We start from the raw sequence: 16,974 nt of genomic DNA on the forward strand, positions 1-16,974 counted from the left end.
GCGCGCGCGGCAAGAGCGGCCGTGTTGGATGCGCGCAGCGCGTGCGTGAGAGGAATAGCGGAAGAGGGAGGCGAGTTGGCCGAGAGAAAGGGGTGCCTGGGGATCCACCCATTCGCCGTTCTTGGGGAGTCTTGCGTGTTTCGCCCGGGACACGCCCCGGAGTACGGACCCGGAGTTCCGAAGGGGAGAAGGGGTGCAAAGGAAGAGTGGGGGTGTCGAGGTGGCCCGGGGATCGCCGCCTCTTGTTTTTCGGATCTCTCGGTCGAGACGTGCGCGCCAGCAGTGGAGTGTGTTTGTGCCGAGGCGATAAAAGTGCCCCGATTGGAGCACGATGCATTTTGCTTTTCGCTTCATTTATCTTTTATGCCTGTGTGGTACATTCGTTAATGTCATTATGAGTCCCCTTGAGCGGTTTCTCAAGTAATGAGGCGGCGAGAGATTTCGTGACGAAAAAAAAAATGCTCAGAAAAACAAAAAAGCAAATAGCAGTAGGAGGGCCAAAGGCCTAGAACACATATGACAGAGTTCTTGCCTTCATCGTGCCGCTTTCCGGTGCCATTTTTTTTTCTCCCTGACCTGAATCTCTTCTAACTCACCCAGCTTTCATTTATTGTGAAGACATTGAGAACGGCTTGCGGTTGGACGGCTACGCGCACCAGACGCTCCATCTCGTATGTATGGTGTAAAAGTTCATCTCAGTGGTTGTACAGGCACGAAGAGACCACGCTAAGGCCCTACGCTTTTTTGTTGAACGCATCTTATCACCTCCAATATATTATCAAGTCCACACTATCTTGCGCACGCCTCCAAATGCAAAAACTAAAAATAAAAGAAAACAATACCGGTTTCCAAGCGCATATTAATTCACATACTCATAAAAAAACATTACTTATGCAACAAGAGATAGCCATAATACAAAGCAAAATGCAATCGCAAGCCACTGACACGGCCACGCACTTTATTTCGCAGTATGTTTAAGTTAACATCAGTTTCACGTTTACCTCCTTCTGTACCATTCTATTCGATAACGCTAAAACTAAAAAAAGAAAACAAAAACAAAAAAAAAAAACGCTCCTACTTGACATTCCTGTCTGTGCTATACCCAGAAATAAACTTCAAAGCAGCCAGTTTTCCAAAGCAATGCAAAACATAACACGTAACAGACCTTAAAAAATTACGGCCACCTGTTCTTTACGGATTCCTTCGCAAAACACCTCGCACAAGCTCGAATGCCACTCTTGAAGCAGCTATATAAAAAAAGGGCCCACAATGGCAACGGAGTGGTAATATCTGTTATTACCCCCAAGTGACGAGAATGGGGTTGAGCGAACGGGCAGGCGAAGGAGGGGGGATGGTTGGGGGGAGAGGGGTTGCTGAGATTCGTCTAACAATAGCCCTCCTGCAGGGCCACGCAAGGACGTGCACAGAAAGAATAGCCCAAATCAACGCCATGCAGCATAGCACAGCCGGGCCGGGTCTCTCTACCTATAACAGCAGCGCGTGCGTTTTGGAAGTGCCAGCAGCTCGAAAAGGAAACATGCCATCGGGAGTACGTACGCTAGTCGAAGGGGGAAGAGACGAAGGTGGCGGGGGATTGGGTCCCCAAAGGGGTTCGGAAATAATAACGGGCCACCGGGCGGGGGAGAGTTCTCCCCATGCTACCAGCTTCCGGTGACCCGGAAACGAGATCTGCGCGAACCGAAGGGTGGGGATGTCAGTGGAGATGCTAAGCCCCTCTCCCTTGAGAGAAAGAAGGAAGTTAGATCCTGCTTTAGGATAGGAAGTGAGGCCCTTTCTGCTCAACAGGAAAGGCCCACGGTGACCTTTCTCGTTAGCCTTGTTCTAGCAAGGTGGGTGTGAGGTGTGCGTCGCGATGCGCAGCCCGGTTGAATGCACCCGCCGCCGTTGCAACAGCTGGCCAATCTGCTTATTGAACCAGTTTACAGGAGCTCTAGTTAACCACTCAACTGCTCTTGTAATAGCAGATAGGAGTAATTTCAGTATCGGAATCGATTTATTCGACATCAATACTACGGTGATTTTGAGACCACTGCCTAAACTAATACTCAACTCAGTCAATAGTATTTGAGTATTGCCTAATAGTAGTTGAATTCCAGTCAACCTCTCCTATCGGCTTGATGCAGGAATCTGACAGGTTGCAGCAAACTTAAGGTACAATAATTTAGGGAAAGATAAGCTTGCGAAGGCCAGCGGTGCGCGGGGAAGCGTTCGTTAACAACAGCCCTTAGCATGTCCTCTTCCCGCATTTCGCTATATTTCGCCGTCTACTGATTGGCTTCCCGTGCAGCGTTAACTCGCCTTTACACCGTTCCCTACCATCCCCCATACAGGGTCGTAGGGAACTCTCCCTAACCCTTGCTTCCCATTCCCGGAGAATCGGGAAGGAAGACATGCATTGTCTCGTAACAGTTATGTGCAGTAAGGCTGAAGCCCATGCTCTATACAAGGGTTGACCCTGTATGCACGTTCGTTAATTCTTTTTTTGTCCCCGCCCAAGCAAACTTCTCTCCTTTATGGCTTGGCTTGCGAAACCAGTGGCTGTATACATGTGCATGTGCACACTCTTCCCAAGGGCACACGAGCACCGCGCTTGATAAGCAAATGCAGAACAATTCCAAAGCATCTCCTAGGCTTAGCAGTGCGGGACTTACGTGTCCAGGTGACTACCGTTGCTCACAACCATTGTTTCTTAAACCAAGCAGCAACGCCAAAAATAGCCCATGCTCTATATAAGGGGGCCCTGTATGCACGTTCGGTAATTCTTTTTTTGTCCCCGCCCAAGCAAACTTCTCTCCGTTATGGCTTGGCTTGCGAAACCAGTGGCTGTATACATGTGCATGTGCACACTCTTCCCAAGGGCACACGAGCACCGCGCTTGATAAGCAAATGCAGAACAATTCCAAAGCATCTCCTAGGCTTAGCAGTGCGGGACTTACGTGTCCAGGTGACTACCGTTGCTCACAACAATTGTTTCTTAAGCCAAGCAGCAACGCCAAAAATAGCCCATGCTCTATATAAGGGTTGGCCCTGTATGCACGTTCGGTAATTCTTTTTTTGTCCCCGCCCAAGCAAACTTCTCTCCGTTATGGCTTGGCTTGCGAAACCAGTGGCTGCATGTATACATGTGCATGTGCACACTCTTCCCAAGGGCACACGAGCACCGCGCTTGATAAGCAAATGCAGAACAATTCCAAAGCATCTCCTAGGCTTAGCAGTGCGGGACTTACGTGTCCAGGTGACTACCGTTGCTCACAACCATTGTTTCTTAAGCCAAGCAGCAACGCCAAAAATAGCCCATGCTCTATATAAGGGTTGGCCCTGTATGCACGTTCGGTAATTCTTTTTTTGTCCCCGCCCAAGCAAACTTCTCTCCGTTATGGCTTGGCTTGCGAAACCAGTGGCTGTATACATGTGCATGTGCACACTCTTCCCAAGGGCACACGAGCACCGCGCTTGAAAGCAAATGCAGAACAATTCCAAAGCATCTCCTAGGCTTAGCAGTGCGGGACTTACGTGTCCAGGTGACTACCGTTGCTCACAACCATTGTTTCTTAAACCAAGCAGCAACGCCAAAAATATCGCTTTCTTCGTCTCGCTGCCTCAAGCGCTCTGGGCAAAATTTGCACGCCTATATTCGCTCGCAAAAATCACAGAAGTGCCGAGATCTGTCAAATATTACGCAATTAAGGTAAGGTTTAGAAACAAGGAGAAAAAAAGGAGACAACGTCATATAAATTAGGTAATCATGGCGGAGTCCTTAAAGCAAAATGAATGAAATTGGCAGTAACTTGACATCCAGCTTGGCTCAAAGGCGACAGAGAACGAAACACTATATAATACAGGAGATAAAGAAGCAATATGATAACAGAAATACCTTTACCGGTAGAAAGAATAACCTCGGCTAGCACAACTTACACTTATCAGATATAGTTTCTTAACGTCGACGAGTGGCGTAGGGTTGTCGTATGAATAGTCTTCACACTACCAGCTTGGGGTCCTAGCCTCGCGGGTAGTTAAAGCGAATTGCCCTTATTTAGCTTTGGGTTCTGCGTTCCGAATCTCAAACCAGAAGTTATTCTTTTCAGCTACGAAGTTTGCTTTTCGGACAAACACTGAGAGTTTTCCATTTTAGCGTTCTGCCACAGGTGGCTGGATTACAAAATTTATTCTGCAAGACATACCCACTACACGCTTCCAAGTCGCTCTTTTACAGACGCCGAAATGAATACACATCTATATATTTTAACTAACGGATAACATCTCTCGCCAAGCTCTCAAGCCACGCAGTCCATCCTCTTCACACCTTGGCGCTTCGAGAAGCTCTCTTTCATCCAGCGTCGAGTAAGGAGCAGCGCTCGACGCCTCTCCACGCTGAAGGCGTTGAGCGAGCGCGAGCATGGTGCGCTGTACCGAACCAAGCGGCTAGCTCCAGTGGTCCGGGGTCGAAATGTACCAGGCAGCAAAACAACCCGACCGGTAAATTTGCCCGGCGCGGGCGCTTCCAAATCAGGTGATAATAAGGCGGAACGAGCCGCGGCTTCGGCCGCCTGTACCCAGCCCAGTGTTGCACCCCCCCCCCCCCCCCCCCCCCGCCACCACCTTCACCCCGCCTTCAACAACCTCCCCCCTTGCGAGCGAGCAAGCGCGACTACTAAACTGCTGCCGTACTTGGCAACTCCGCAGGGAGGAAACGAGTTGACGAGGCGCCTCGTATAGTGATGGGAGAGGGACGAACGGTTCGAGAGGGAATACGTTCGCGGGAGAACTCTCTACTTCCCCACTTTTTCCCTAAATAAGAAGGGAAGGAGAGTTGGCGGGTGACTCCGAAAGGCGTCGGCGGCCCTATTTCGCACCTTCTCTGCGCTTGGCACGCGCCTCTTCGAGGTCTCCCCCACGGCCGGGCAGCCCGTCGGCCTGCTTCCACCTTGTCCTGTCTTTTTTTTCCCGGCCCGGAAGCGGAAATAGAAAAGGGACGTGACTTATTTCTCCCCCGTCTGCCCCCACCCCTCGCCCCTTCCTCTGAATTTTCCCCCATTTTTCTTTCGTTACTTGACTTGTTTTACGCGCTTCGTTGTCGTCTGTTCTCGACTTACGAAGCTGGACCAACGTTCTTCCCCATTCCTATGGCACAGGACTTCCTTTGTCTTTCTTTGCTCTTCGTCGGCTTCTAGAAGCGCTATCGCGAGTTAGAGTCGCGAGAAAAACAAGGAAGCAACGAAGAGACAAAGAGGGAGATAAAGGGAGCAGGGAAAGGTGAAGAGGGAGAGTGGAAAGTGGCAAAAGCAATCGTGAGTGCGGCAAGGCGCCGGAGACGTGACCGGCCGTTCAAGAGCCGTGGACGGGAATAATAAGTGCTCCAATGAGAGACGAGACAAACACAGAACGACATAGCACGGCGAGCGAGAAAAAGAAAAAAGAAAGAAAGTGGCGAATGAGCGAAAGCGCGTGCGCTCCCGTGAAGTTCGCATCACGACCGACCGGGAGAGATGGCTCGGCCTTCGGTCGGTTGCCGGGCTGAAATCCGAAACGGTGGAAAACATCGAAAAAATAAATAATAATAGACCGTCTCGAAGAGGCGAGAAAATGCGAGGCGAAGAAGATAGACGCGTATAGAGCATCGTGGGAAATCATCTCGGCGGGCGCAAGCTTTTGCCTCGTTCCGGGTATTCTTCGAGGATGCTTCGGTTAACGAAGAGATAAGAGTTGATTGGTGGAACTTGTGCGTGGCGCGGCATTGCGAACGAGAAGCTTTGTTACGATAAATACGTTTACCATCGAGCAAATAAAACCGTCCTCTAGACTTTTTTTTTTTTCGATTTCGAGGCACATTTTTTCTACAATCTTAAAACGGAAAGGGAAGCTAAAGCGAGAGAAAGCCACGTCACGGGCAATTGGTCATCCAACAAAAACATATCGGCATTCCACCCCTCTCGCATAGAAAGCAACGATCTCCCCGCAAGTTACAATGAGGCTACACATTCAGCGAAACTAGCGCGCGGCTGCATCCATTCAAGTGAATTTACTACAGTCATCTCTCGCCTAATTCTTTAACCGGCTGTCTGTCATAAGATACAAGACGGTTCGTCTTGAAATCAAACGAATTTCACCGTAGGGAAGTGAGTGGTGTAAAAACTAATTTAGGGTGTTTCTAACCTCACTTGCAGGAATCTTCGCGTGTAAATGAAATGTATTTCTACAGGTAAGAAATAAGTTCAAGCAATAAGAGGCTAATCTTCAGTGTAAGAAATGGTGAACAAATGAAAGGTATAGTGTTACTGCCACACAACAACATTAGCCCGGTTTATACTGGCAATGCATTGTTTTTCTATCTTCATTCTCTCTTCAGAACTCATTCAAAACTCTATCTTCATTCATTAGCGATAAAAGTGTTGATCATAGATGGAGAAAATGAATGCCAAGCTCCACTCCCTGGAATTTTGTGCCGAAAACCAAGCGGCGATCTATCATCGTGGCGCCACGGCCTTTTAAGATTTTTTTTTTTTTCGCGTCATCTGTACAACACTAGCGCAATGAATGGGACGGGATACGAAGGGACCACGTGACAAGCACAGGACAACCACAGCAAGCGCTTCTCCGCCCCACGTCTTTTCCATTGCGCTTAAAGATACGAGTGACGGATGTCAATCAACTATAGCGCTTATATACCAATTTCTTTTTTTTTTTTTGGCGCAAGAAGTGTTTTCAAAACTTGCTACAAGAAGTTTCTGGTTCCTTCAGAATTCCACTGGAGACCTCATTTACCTATAAACAATTATGTAAACCCGACAAAATCCTGACTTAACAAAATCCACTTGACAAAAGCTGACCAAATCTGGGACTTGACAGTGAGCTGGAGTGATGTCGCCAGCCATTATATATACCCTTTCACGCCTTTTCTTGCTCACAAATCCCATGGTGAAACGACCCTCTTACAGAAACATAATTTACTAACGTAGTTTAAGTTACTGTTCCTCTGTAGTGCCCCCTTTACATAAAACGGTATCATCTGCTGTACGCACTAAAATTCCGTGAAGGGAGCCCCAGAGACAAAAACAATTCTTCGATGCCGAGCTAATACATCATAGCACAAAACCCGGCAGCCGGTCTCGTAGAACACTGAATTTGGAAAAGGACGCAGCAGCGCGTTGCTCAAAAACCATAAGTCATCTTGGACGTAGCTGAGGGGCTTGAAACAGACCTGTCAACGGCCATTTCTTTTCCTTTAACTGAGATTTATGCACCCCTGCCACACATGGAGTCGCCCAGGGATGAAGGCAGAGTCGGTCGTGCGCCTTTTTTTTCCTTATTTCTAATGGATCATTTTTTTCTTTTTGTTTTTTTTCGCGCAGCGGTAGCGGACATGAGGACAGCTGTTAAGCATATAAAGAAAGGAACACACAGTTGAGACCCACTGGTTGCAGCACCTCGGGGCAGGAGATGGATCTCACCGCTGTGGTTTTTAAGACAACGTTGGATCTGTTCAGGACGGAACCGAACGATAGGTGCAAACATTGCTCTCTTCAACAGTATTTAATCGCAGGCTATATTAGTTTTTGTTGAAGTGGACTCTAGCCAGAATTAACTTGCGACAACCAGAGGGGCGGGCACTGCTCATCTCTTCTGCGCCATTTATTTGTTAGACCGTAGGTTATAGGTCCGGTTTGTTAATGACGAGAGAATTGTGTCATAAATAGCAAAACTCTGGTTAGTAAAACCAAAGATACTGACGATGCTACACACGTTTCTGCTCTTGCGAGATTGGCGCTCGCATCTGCAGCGTTCTATCTACACCCAAGTGATTAAGTTTAAGGTATCCTTACGGCTGACCAGTAAGAGCAGACGTTTGCGTATGCCTCGACACGTCTATATTTTGCCTTTCTCTCTTGTATTTCACTGTAAACTGTGCACTGGAAAAAGTGTGCCACGAGTTTTGATGCTTTTGAAGAGCAAATGACAAGTGCAACGCTTCCAGACGCCCAGGCAGTCTTGTAAGTCAGATGTAATCTCAAAGACAATCATGCAAGCACCACTTTCTCGTTTACTCACGACACTACTTTGAATAAATTGAATAGATTGGTTTAACCGTTTCTAAGTCACACCGGAGCTACGACAGACGCCGTAGGCTCCTGGATTAATATTTGTGGCGATCCCCAGTGACAAACGGCTGCAATAAAAAAATACGAAGATCAAGACTGTAGCCGCTTCACTGAGCAACTACCAACCAACAATAAACATGTGCGCTTATCTCGTCTTCGTAGAATCTTTACAATACAATACAATACTACCTGGGTTTCCTTAAGAGAAAGCTTTCGCTCGGGCCGGGGCTCCTATCTAAATACATGGGAAAGGAGAAATATTTTTTCTCTGCAACTTCAGCACCAAACTTGATGAGGTCGTTGCATTTAAAAGAAGTTAAAATTTAGTGACTGCTGGTTGCGAATTTTTGATTTAGGCCGACAATATTTAATTGGAAATTGTTGTAAATCACAAATTTTCAGTAAATGAGACTATCAAGTTTACAACACTGTACCTCAGCAATGACTAAAGATACCACAATTCTGTAAATTGAATCTAATAGTACTCCTAAAGGGGACAACATCTATATATTTAACATATATCTCTCAATTACATCACTAGTTTGCGAGGAAAGCTTTTGCAACACCCTTTTAAACAATGTAACAAGTTCATGTATGATATAAATTCGTACAATAAATATGCATGCTTTGGATACTTTATAACAGATGCAATTTACGGAACTGCGATATCTGTTCTTGGTGCAGAGCTACAGATTTGTAAACTTTGTCCGTTTATATTTTATCAAGCTTACCAATTTTTAAAAATTACTTTTAAGAAATGCAGGCTTTAAGTCAAAATGTCGCTTCCGCAACTAGAACTTAACTTTATCTCTCAAATGCAACAAATTTCATTAAAATCGGCCCAGTGGTTGTCTCAGAAAAGCGTTTCTGCGATTTACACGTATTTGAATAGGCGGCATCGGAGTTGGGCCCGAGCTAAAGCATCCTCTTAACGTTCACAGAAAGCCGGTTACACTATCCCCCTTTTTTTTTTTTTTTTTCCATTCCGCCTCTACTGAAATGCGGCCGCCGCGATTGAAGATCCAACTCGCAATGTCGTTCTCAGCAATAATGCGCCAAGGTTGAAGCGGGTCAAGCGCAGTACATCAATGGCGGGTATGTGAGTTAAGTGGCACGTGGAAAGTTTAGCCCACATGCAAAATCAGCGATACTCAAGAAATGAAGCGAAACGCACCGTAATGACTCTAAGTTAGTATATGGCCGTTCTTAACGCCCTGTGCGCCGTTGAGGATGTTAAACATACAGCCAAGCACAGTCCGATCCCCTCGCATAATTTAATCTTTACGATGCCATGCTGCATGTCCGGGGTGTCAAATAACACTTTTTTTTTAATGGAGAGAAGTCACCGTAACTCTGAAGGCTGAATACAATTTGCATCGGCCTAATTTGCCTACTGCATGTAAGTTTTTCTTCACATTATTTACGGCCCCTCACGATACGGAAACGCAGGACGGTGCAAATACGGATACAAGTAGACTGTCAAGGACAACGCACACGTCAACTATCAACTGAAATGTCGCACAGTAGCAGAAAGAAGAGGGAGACACAAAACTTATCTGTGCACGCTCATGGGAAAACAGCTCCAACCCGTCAATGATGGGCAAGCGCGGGCATTCGCGAAAGTTAAAGTGTTTCCACGCTTGCTTTACGTACCTTGAATCCCTACCAACTTGCTCAACTTTCGTTCGTTGCATTCTTACGGCCCCTCGCTGTTTTTAACACGTTTGCTTCGCGTGTGTGAAGCCACGTTACCTTTATGAAACGGTTATGCTGCAGCTATGGGTCCTGCCCCATACATAGACATCCCTGCACGTTTGTAAATAACAGAGGCCTGCGATCGTACGCCTGACTTGACTCAAGGACACTGCTGCACCGATGAAGTACCGCGGCTTCAAACAAACGTGTATGCGTGTCAGTGAAGCGAGAGAATGGATCCGCAAGTACAGCAGCGAATACCCGCCGCTCCACTCGTATACGCCTGAAATAAGACCGTAACTGCTAAAGAAAACACCTGTCCGCACGCCCATGTGCGTCATAAACCAGCGCTTCGAAAAGATTTCACACTGAATGCGTATGAACGAAAATGATGGATAAGCTGGCAGAAAACGAGTAAAAAACAAAAAAGAAGAAAAGAAAAAGGAACGAAAAGTGAAAGTGATCTTGAAACACGTGAGCGCAAAGAAACGGGGGTGATAGTGGTTTGAACCTGGGAGCATTAACGAAAAGGACGAAAAAATAACGGAAAAACCATACGACTCCCTTGCCAAATTTTTCACAAAGTGCAATTTTTTCTTCTTACGACCGACTCACATAGCTCCATCCCAACCCCTCCACCCTACCCCGGTTTATTTTTGTTTCTAAATGTGCAGCGTCACTGCAGATGCGGCAGTGCCCGCCGCAACAGCTCTTCCCCCCTCCCCTCCCCCAAAGCCACCTTATTTTTGAAATCTGCAACGTCATTGTGGATGTTGCTCTGTCCGCAGCACGTCATAAAACAAACGGACACCTCGCGATCTTCTTAGTTTTCCCTCATTTTTTCTTTGCTTTCTTTATTCAGAGTGATGCGGAGAAGCATCAAATAAAACAGCAAATGAGATTTTAGAACGGGCGGCGAAAGCGTACCACACGCAGAGAGAGAAAGAAGCGCAAGGCGCAGAAGAATGACACGGGAGCGCTCCGCACCACGCCGCGCGCTGGTCCTCCCTGCTAAGCGCGGCGAACCACCCCGGGTTTATACGCACCGCTGTGGGCTACACGCGACCCGCGACGCGGGCCCCTGCCAGTACAACTTCATTTTCCGGCCACGACGGCAACCCCCCGTCGCCGGACCCGACGCCCAACCCCTCCCTCCCTTATATCCCGCACTGACCGGCGAAAAGCTCCCCGAGGCGCCTGCGGCCTTTTTATGCCTCCACACTCTCCGTCGTCGCACCACCACGGCTGGCCTTTTCGGTCCTTTTTCTCTTTTTCCGTTTCTCCTTCGCTTACTTTTTCAAGTTTCCGCGGCACGCGCAGCTCATGTTCCCTATTTTTTGCCGGGATCCTCCCGTCACCTTCCCGCACACCGCTACTTTTCGTCGCCATCCTATTACATCTCTCGTCCGTTTCCGGCCAAATTATGCTCTCGGTTTAGTCTTTTAACACACGCACACCTTGTTTTCGTCACTTTTGTTAGTTTTTTAAATGTTTTTGAGGTAAGCCACCATGACCTTTTCGAATTTGAGGAATAAATCATTCGACGTATCCGACTTTTTTCAACCGCCTGCAGTGACGAGCATGCCGCGTTGTCGCGTATATATATAGAGGGAGGTAGGGAGAAACAGGAGGTTGCGTGTGCGGTGACTGGAAGTGAAAGAGACCCTCAGAGTTCACGGTTTGTTTCGTATCCATAGCGTAACCGCAGATTAACTACGTTCAGAAAAAAGTTAATCGCAGTCGAAACTACACACGACTAAGCAAGCCATGCCACTGATACAGTGATTCACACGATCAGCGATGCCATGCAGTGTCAACGTTACAACAACTTGCCGAAAAGGCGTCTGGTTACCCGCTGAGGTATCTTGGAAAGTTATCACAAACAACGTCGACTGTCGTCTTAGTGCGGCTTAGATATAGAAAAAATAAATTGATCAGGATGAGGGAAACTGGATGAGAATTGGGCAGATAATTTTAATTCAGCTGACGCAAGCTATTCTTTGCGAAGAGTGTCAAATTTCAAATCCCGCGCGAAAGCCAGCAGAAGCAACGTGCGCGCAGTTTCCTTTCAATAATGAAGGCATCGTCAGGTGGAGACGCGAGGCCGAGCACTGCTGCAAGTTCTTTAGAGATGCAAATAAATTCGCAGTTATGGAAAGAACAATTATTTAACAATGCAAAGTTGTGTTTCAACGGCCCACTATTTCAGAACATCAACTATATTACAGGCGTTAGTGTAAATGATGTCGTTGATACCAGAATTAAAGCGCCAGCTGCGCATCACGGCCATGTACCTACCTTCACATTCAGAGTAAACTGTGTTTAGCAAAACAGTGTCTCAAGTTCGTCAGTTCCACAACACAACTAGTGAGAGTAGAACTATCCGCGTGAGTCTGCAAACCTAACAGGTAGAGTAGTTGCAGCCGCTCGTGGTAACCATCTGCCATAGCTTGTAATCAGTTCTGAACGCCAGTCATGCGTCGTGTCATAACTCATCCCTGAACGCTCGCGGCGACCATATATGCACATGGCAAATTGTTATAAGGCACTAGTTGACACACTGGGCGCACTAAGTTGACAAGGGCAACTCACACACACAGACACGTGTATATTCAAGTCTGCAGATAGATGAGGTTCGTTGCGGCTATTACATTTAGCTAAGTTTACTATACTTCATATACTGTTAACCTAAAGCCAAAAATAACCTTGCCGGTACATTTTTTTCTCTTCAGGTACAGATACAGATATTGTCACTGGTACAGTTACAGTGTACCAGTAACGGCACCACTGGTACGGTTACACTTCGCTAGTTACTGCTGTCACAGTTACAGGTACGTTTACGCGTGCAGTTGCACGTATAGGCAGAGCTGCAGGTGTACTGGCATGTATCAACAGCTTCACTATGTAGCAATACAAAAGAAAATAATTGATGTGTTTTCAAACAGCAAATCTTTCAGAAACGAAAGTCACAACACCACTTGCGAATCGTTTGCGATAGTACAGTCCTCGTTTTGAAAAATTCTCCTCAAGAATATAACCCTCACTTTATCGAACGAACACGCAACATTACCTGCCTTGAACGCAGATCTGGCGTTCCTTTTCATATTGGCGGACCGTGTAGAAGTACCGATAAAGCTGAAGTTGCAGCCACAACTGCAGTTGCGATTACGTTTCGTTTCCCGCAATCGTCACCTGCGGTCCCACAGTGTCCGCCACGGTGAAGAGTGAGGTGTCCCCTGGTTGGTCTCAAGCGTACCGTCGTCGTCGTCGTTGCCGCCGTACGTACACCGAAGCGCAATCCCCGGACAAAATGCGCGTTTGTGGACCGTACTCACCTGGCACTGGCTGCCGAAACTGCCCCTTGTGCGAAGAGCGTCCCAAGCGTCTCATCGAAACACACCACGCGCGCACACACAATCCTCCGGAGCAGAGCGACGCACGTCTAGAGCGGCACAACACCGCGAACTCGCGACTCTCAGCGGAGCAGGGGCACGGCAGGCCACGGGCCGAACGCGACTGTGCCTGGCCACGGCGCCCCGAAGGCACGGCACCGACATGGCGTCGCGCAACTGACCCTTGTGCCGAAAGCAACTCACCTACAAGGAGAAGGAGAAGAAGAGGCAATTAGAGGAACGCAACGCTATAGAAGCTTTCATAAACGCGCACGATGCCTGTTCATGCCATAGAAATGTCAAAATGTCATCAAAATGTGAAATGTCGCTGGGTGCAGCCGTACAGTAAGGTTTGGCTTAATTAGTACTGCCACGATTTATTTACTTATTTAATTTATTCTTATGATGATATTGAAAATGTAGGCAACTGCCGGCGCCGACATTTCCACAGTTGATTATCAAACCAATATAGAATAATGACATGTGGGAATGAGCAACTAAAATCACGCATACGTATACACAATGATGATCACTTTGCGTTGGCGCGCTTGAATCAATTAGCAATGTAGTGGGCGCGACTAAAACAATTTGTACAATGTGCACATAAGTGTTTAGTCAGAGAAAAAAAAATTTAAAAAAGAATGGTATAAACAAAATAAATATATATCACAAATGTAGGGGGCGACAAGTTATCTTTTCGTCCACTTTCATTTCCCTTTTCTTCCTTATTTTCTACATTCCAATTTCAACTACACTTAATTTCCCCGATGCTTTCCTTGGCTTCGTTGTCTGCTGGCTTTATGTGGTTATGACTAATAAAATCGAGCCCCTCGGTTCCCATTCTTCTTTCGTAAATGTAGGGGGGCGTTAGACATTTGTACAGTGACTACAGTAATGGCAAAGGATTGGACAAGTGATGCATACTGGAAGATACACACGTATGAATGCATAAATGAACAAGTCAAGACATGAATATAGAACACGGGAAAAATAAACAATAGTGTCAATAATAAGATACCATCTTAATGTCCGTTAGGAAACGCATTAAACCTTTCAAAGTTCGCGTTCGCGCTTGTAGATCTTCCACGAATAGATGAGCAATGAATAACAGAAGAGGGAGATGAGCTGCAAGTTTAGATGACTTCAAGATAATGGCATGCGTTTAAGCAAACTTAAATGGTGATCACCCAGCCTGCCGCGATGTAGGTGACCGCAGGGTTGCTAGTGATGGCTTGAGCAGCCCATGAGGAATAAAAACTTGTATGCATATGAGTTGCGACTAACTGCTCTCCAGCTAATTTCTCTAAATTAAGAGCGATAATGTAGCAGCACCAAATTAATGTAAAAAGTCATATAAAACAGAGGACGTGGAAGCTAATGAAGAAATAAGCATCGAACTGAGAAAAATAACGCCACGCAACTGAAGAGAAAATGAAAACCATCAACATGGCAGGCTAAACTGGCCTAGACAGAACGCCCAATTGGGACTCATATATATATATATATATATATATATATATATATATATATATATATATATATATACGACTGGCCCTATCTTCGCAGATAATGGACGCCTGTCAACCATCAAAGCGTCTGAGAATGCTCTAGGGTAGTTTCAGAGTCATTTTTCTATCACGGACCGGCCAATTTGAGACCTTTCCCAACCACCGAAGAACGCACACCCAGGATCACCTTACGCTAACAAAGAGGAGCTAACGTCGAAGCAAAAAGGGCACAGATGACCCGACTGACCCCCACCCCGACCGCCAGATGGATGCTGCCTGACCGGACAAGCCGGCGAGTGTCCCAGGGGTCCCGTTGACCAGAGCGAGACGGGGGCACTTCGAATTTACAGCGTGGGCGACGAATCCTCAACCTCCTCTCCCAACCCTCTTTCCGCTGTTCCAACCTGGCCTGGAAGCAAAACGCCTGCCCGTTGGCCACCCACCATTTTTGATTAACTTCATTCCCTTCGGCCTGTCCACCACCCTCATTGTTAGCACCTTCTCTTTCCACGCGCTTGGCTGCTCGAACCTTCCTCTTCCATTCCAGTACAATCCAGAGCCTGAAATACTCCTCACACATCGCTTTCCACACTTCCCCCATCCTCCATACTGATGCGAACACCTCCCGTCTCCCCCATTATCACCCACCGGCCCAGCGGTCCTCCTCTTTGCAACGCGCTGACCAGAGCAGCCCCTCTGCGTTGTGCTTCACTACTTGGCTTTGATGCGCCGTGGAGAAGAGGGCAGTGGTCAGTGCGCAGCGGAGCCCGCACTCCCCGGCGCCACGCTGCCGCAGGTCGATTGCCGTTCCCGCCACTCTCAGCTTACTCACGCGTCCAACCAATTGATGCTAACGAGGGTAACGAAATTTACTCCGCGTATTTCACCTCGCGGACGGCGACTGCGAAGCGTAGAAAAGGAATCGGCGAATGGACGCGGAACAGTGCTCACGTTCGCGAACCGTAACATTGTGGACGGCTGTTCTGATCGATTCGTCCGAAACAGCTTAAGTGGAGCACCCGAACACAACCAAGCAATTACGCACACTACACAAGGCTGACTGACAGCTGAAGTACATTGTAGTCAGTTGCGTGAACATATAAAAGAAGAAAACCGCATGTTCTTACGGCATTCTACACTTTATAGCAAGTCAATATGCACCAACTAGCTGAGAAACAAATTGTTGTTGCTCAAACTATTCTTAACATATAACACCACACGTTGAAACAAACTCCAAGCCTGGGACAAGTTTCAGTTCCGAGACAAAGCTTTACTAAAGACTAAAGCAATGACAGAGGTCTTCCAGATAAGAAAGAATCCGGGGTAGGATTTCTAGTGCATAACAACATAGCGGGCAACATTGATGAATTCTACAGCATTAATGAAAGGGTAGCAGTCGTCGTAATAAAGCTGAATAGCAGGTACAAAATGAAGGTAGTACAAGCCTATGCCCCAACCTCTAGTCACGATGATGAAGAAATAGAACAGTTTTATGAAGATGTTGAACTAGCAATGAGAAAGGTGCAAACTCAGTATACTTTAGTCATGGGCGACTTCAATGCAAAAGTGGGGAAAAAGCAGGTTGGTGAGCAAGCCATTGGCAACTACGGCATCGATTCTAGGAATGCAAGAGGAGAGATGTTAGTAGAATTCGCGGAAAGGAATAGGCTCCGAATAATGAATACCTTCTTCAGGAAGCGCAGCAACAGGAAGTGGACTTGGAAAAGCCCTAATGGAGAAACAAGGAATGAAATAGATTTCATACTCTCTGCCGATCCAAGCATAGTGCAGGATGTAGAAGTGTTAGGTAAGGTTAGGTGCAGTGACCATAGGTTAGTGAGGTCTAGGATTTCTCTCAATTTGAAGAGAGAGAGAGTGAAATTAGTCAAGAGGAAACAGGCCAACCTAGAGGCAGTAAGGGTAAAAGCAGACCAATTCAGGCTGGTGCTCGCAAACAAATATGCAGCTTTAGAACAGGAAGATGAAGATAACATAGAGCTAATGAATGAAACCGTAACTAGGCTGATCTCAGAAGCAGCAATTGAAGTAGGAGGTAAGGCACCAAAGCAACCTGTAGGGAAGCTCTCCCAAGAAACAAAGGACCTAATAAAGAAACGACAAAACATGAAAGTGTCCAACTCAAGAGATCAGATAGAATTCGCTGAACTGTCAAAACTGATCAACAAGAAGAAAGTAAGGGATATTCGAAATTATAACGTGGGAAAAATTGAGGAAGCCGTAAAATATGGACGCAGCATGAAA

General features: G+C 46.8%; 1 protein-coding gene across 3 annotated transcripts in view; it reads right to left on the bottom strand.

Moving 5' to 3' along the window:
* LOC119457470 (protein trachealess-like) overlaps positions 1-16,974 on the bottom strand; it is a 405,858-nt gene that overhangs the window by 95,646 nt on the left and 293,238 nt on the right. Inside the window, exon 2 of one of the 3 annotated variants that reach the window (XM_037719038.2) lies at positions 13,148-13,408. The exons of the other annotated variants lie outside the window; for them this stretch is intronic. The gene's annotated coding sequence lies outside the window, so the exon portion shown is untranslated. The remainder of the gene's footprint in view (positions 1-13,147; positions 13,409-16,974) is intronic. 3 annotated transcript variants of the gene reach the window in all.

This window comes from Dermacentor silvarum, chromosome 7 (assembly GCF_013339745.2).
Source record: "Dermacentor silvarum isolate Dsil-2018 chromosome 7, BIME_Dsil_1.4, whole genome shotgun sequence".
NCBI lineage: Eukaryota > Metazoa > Arthropoda > Arachnida > Ixodida > Ixodidae > Dermacentor > Dermacentor silvarum.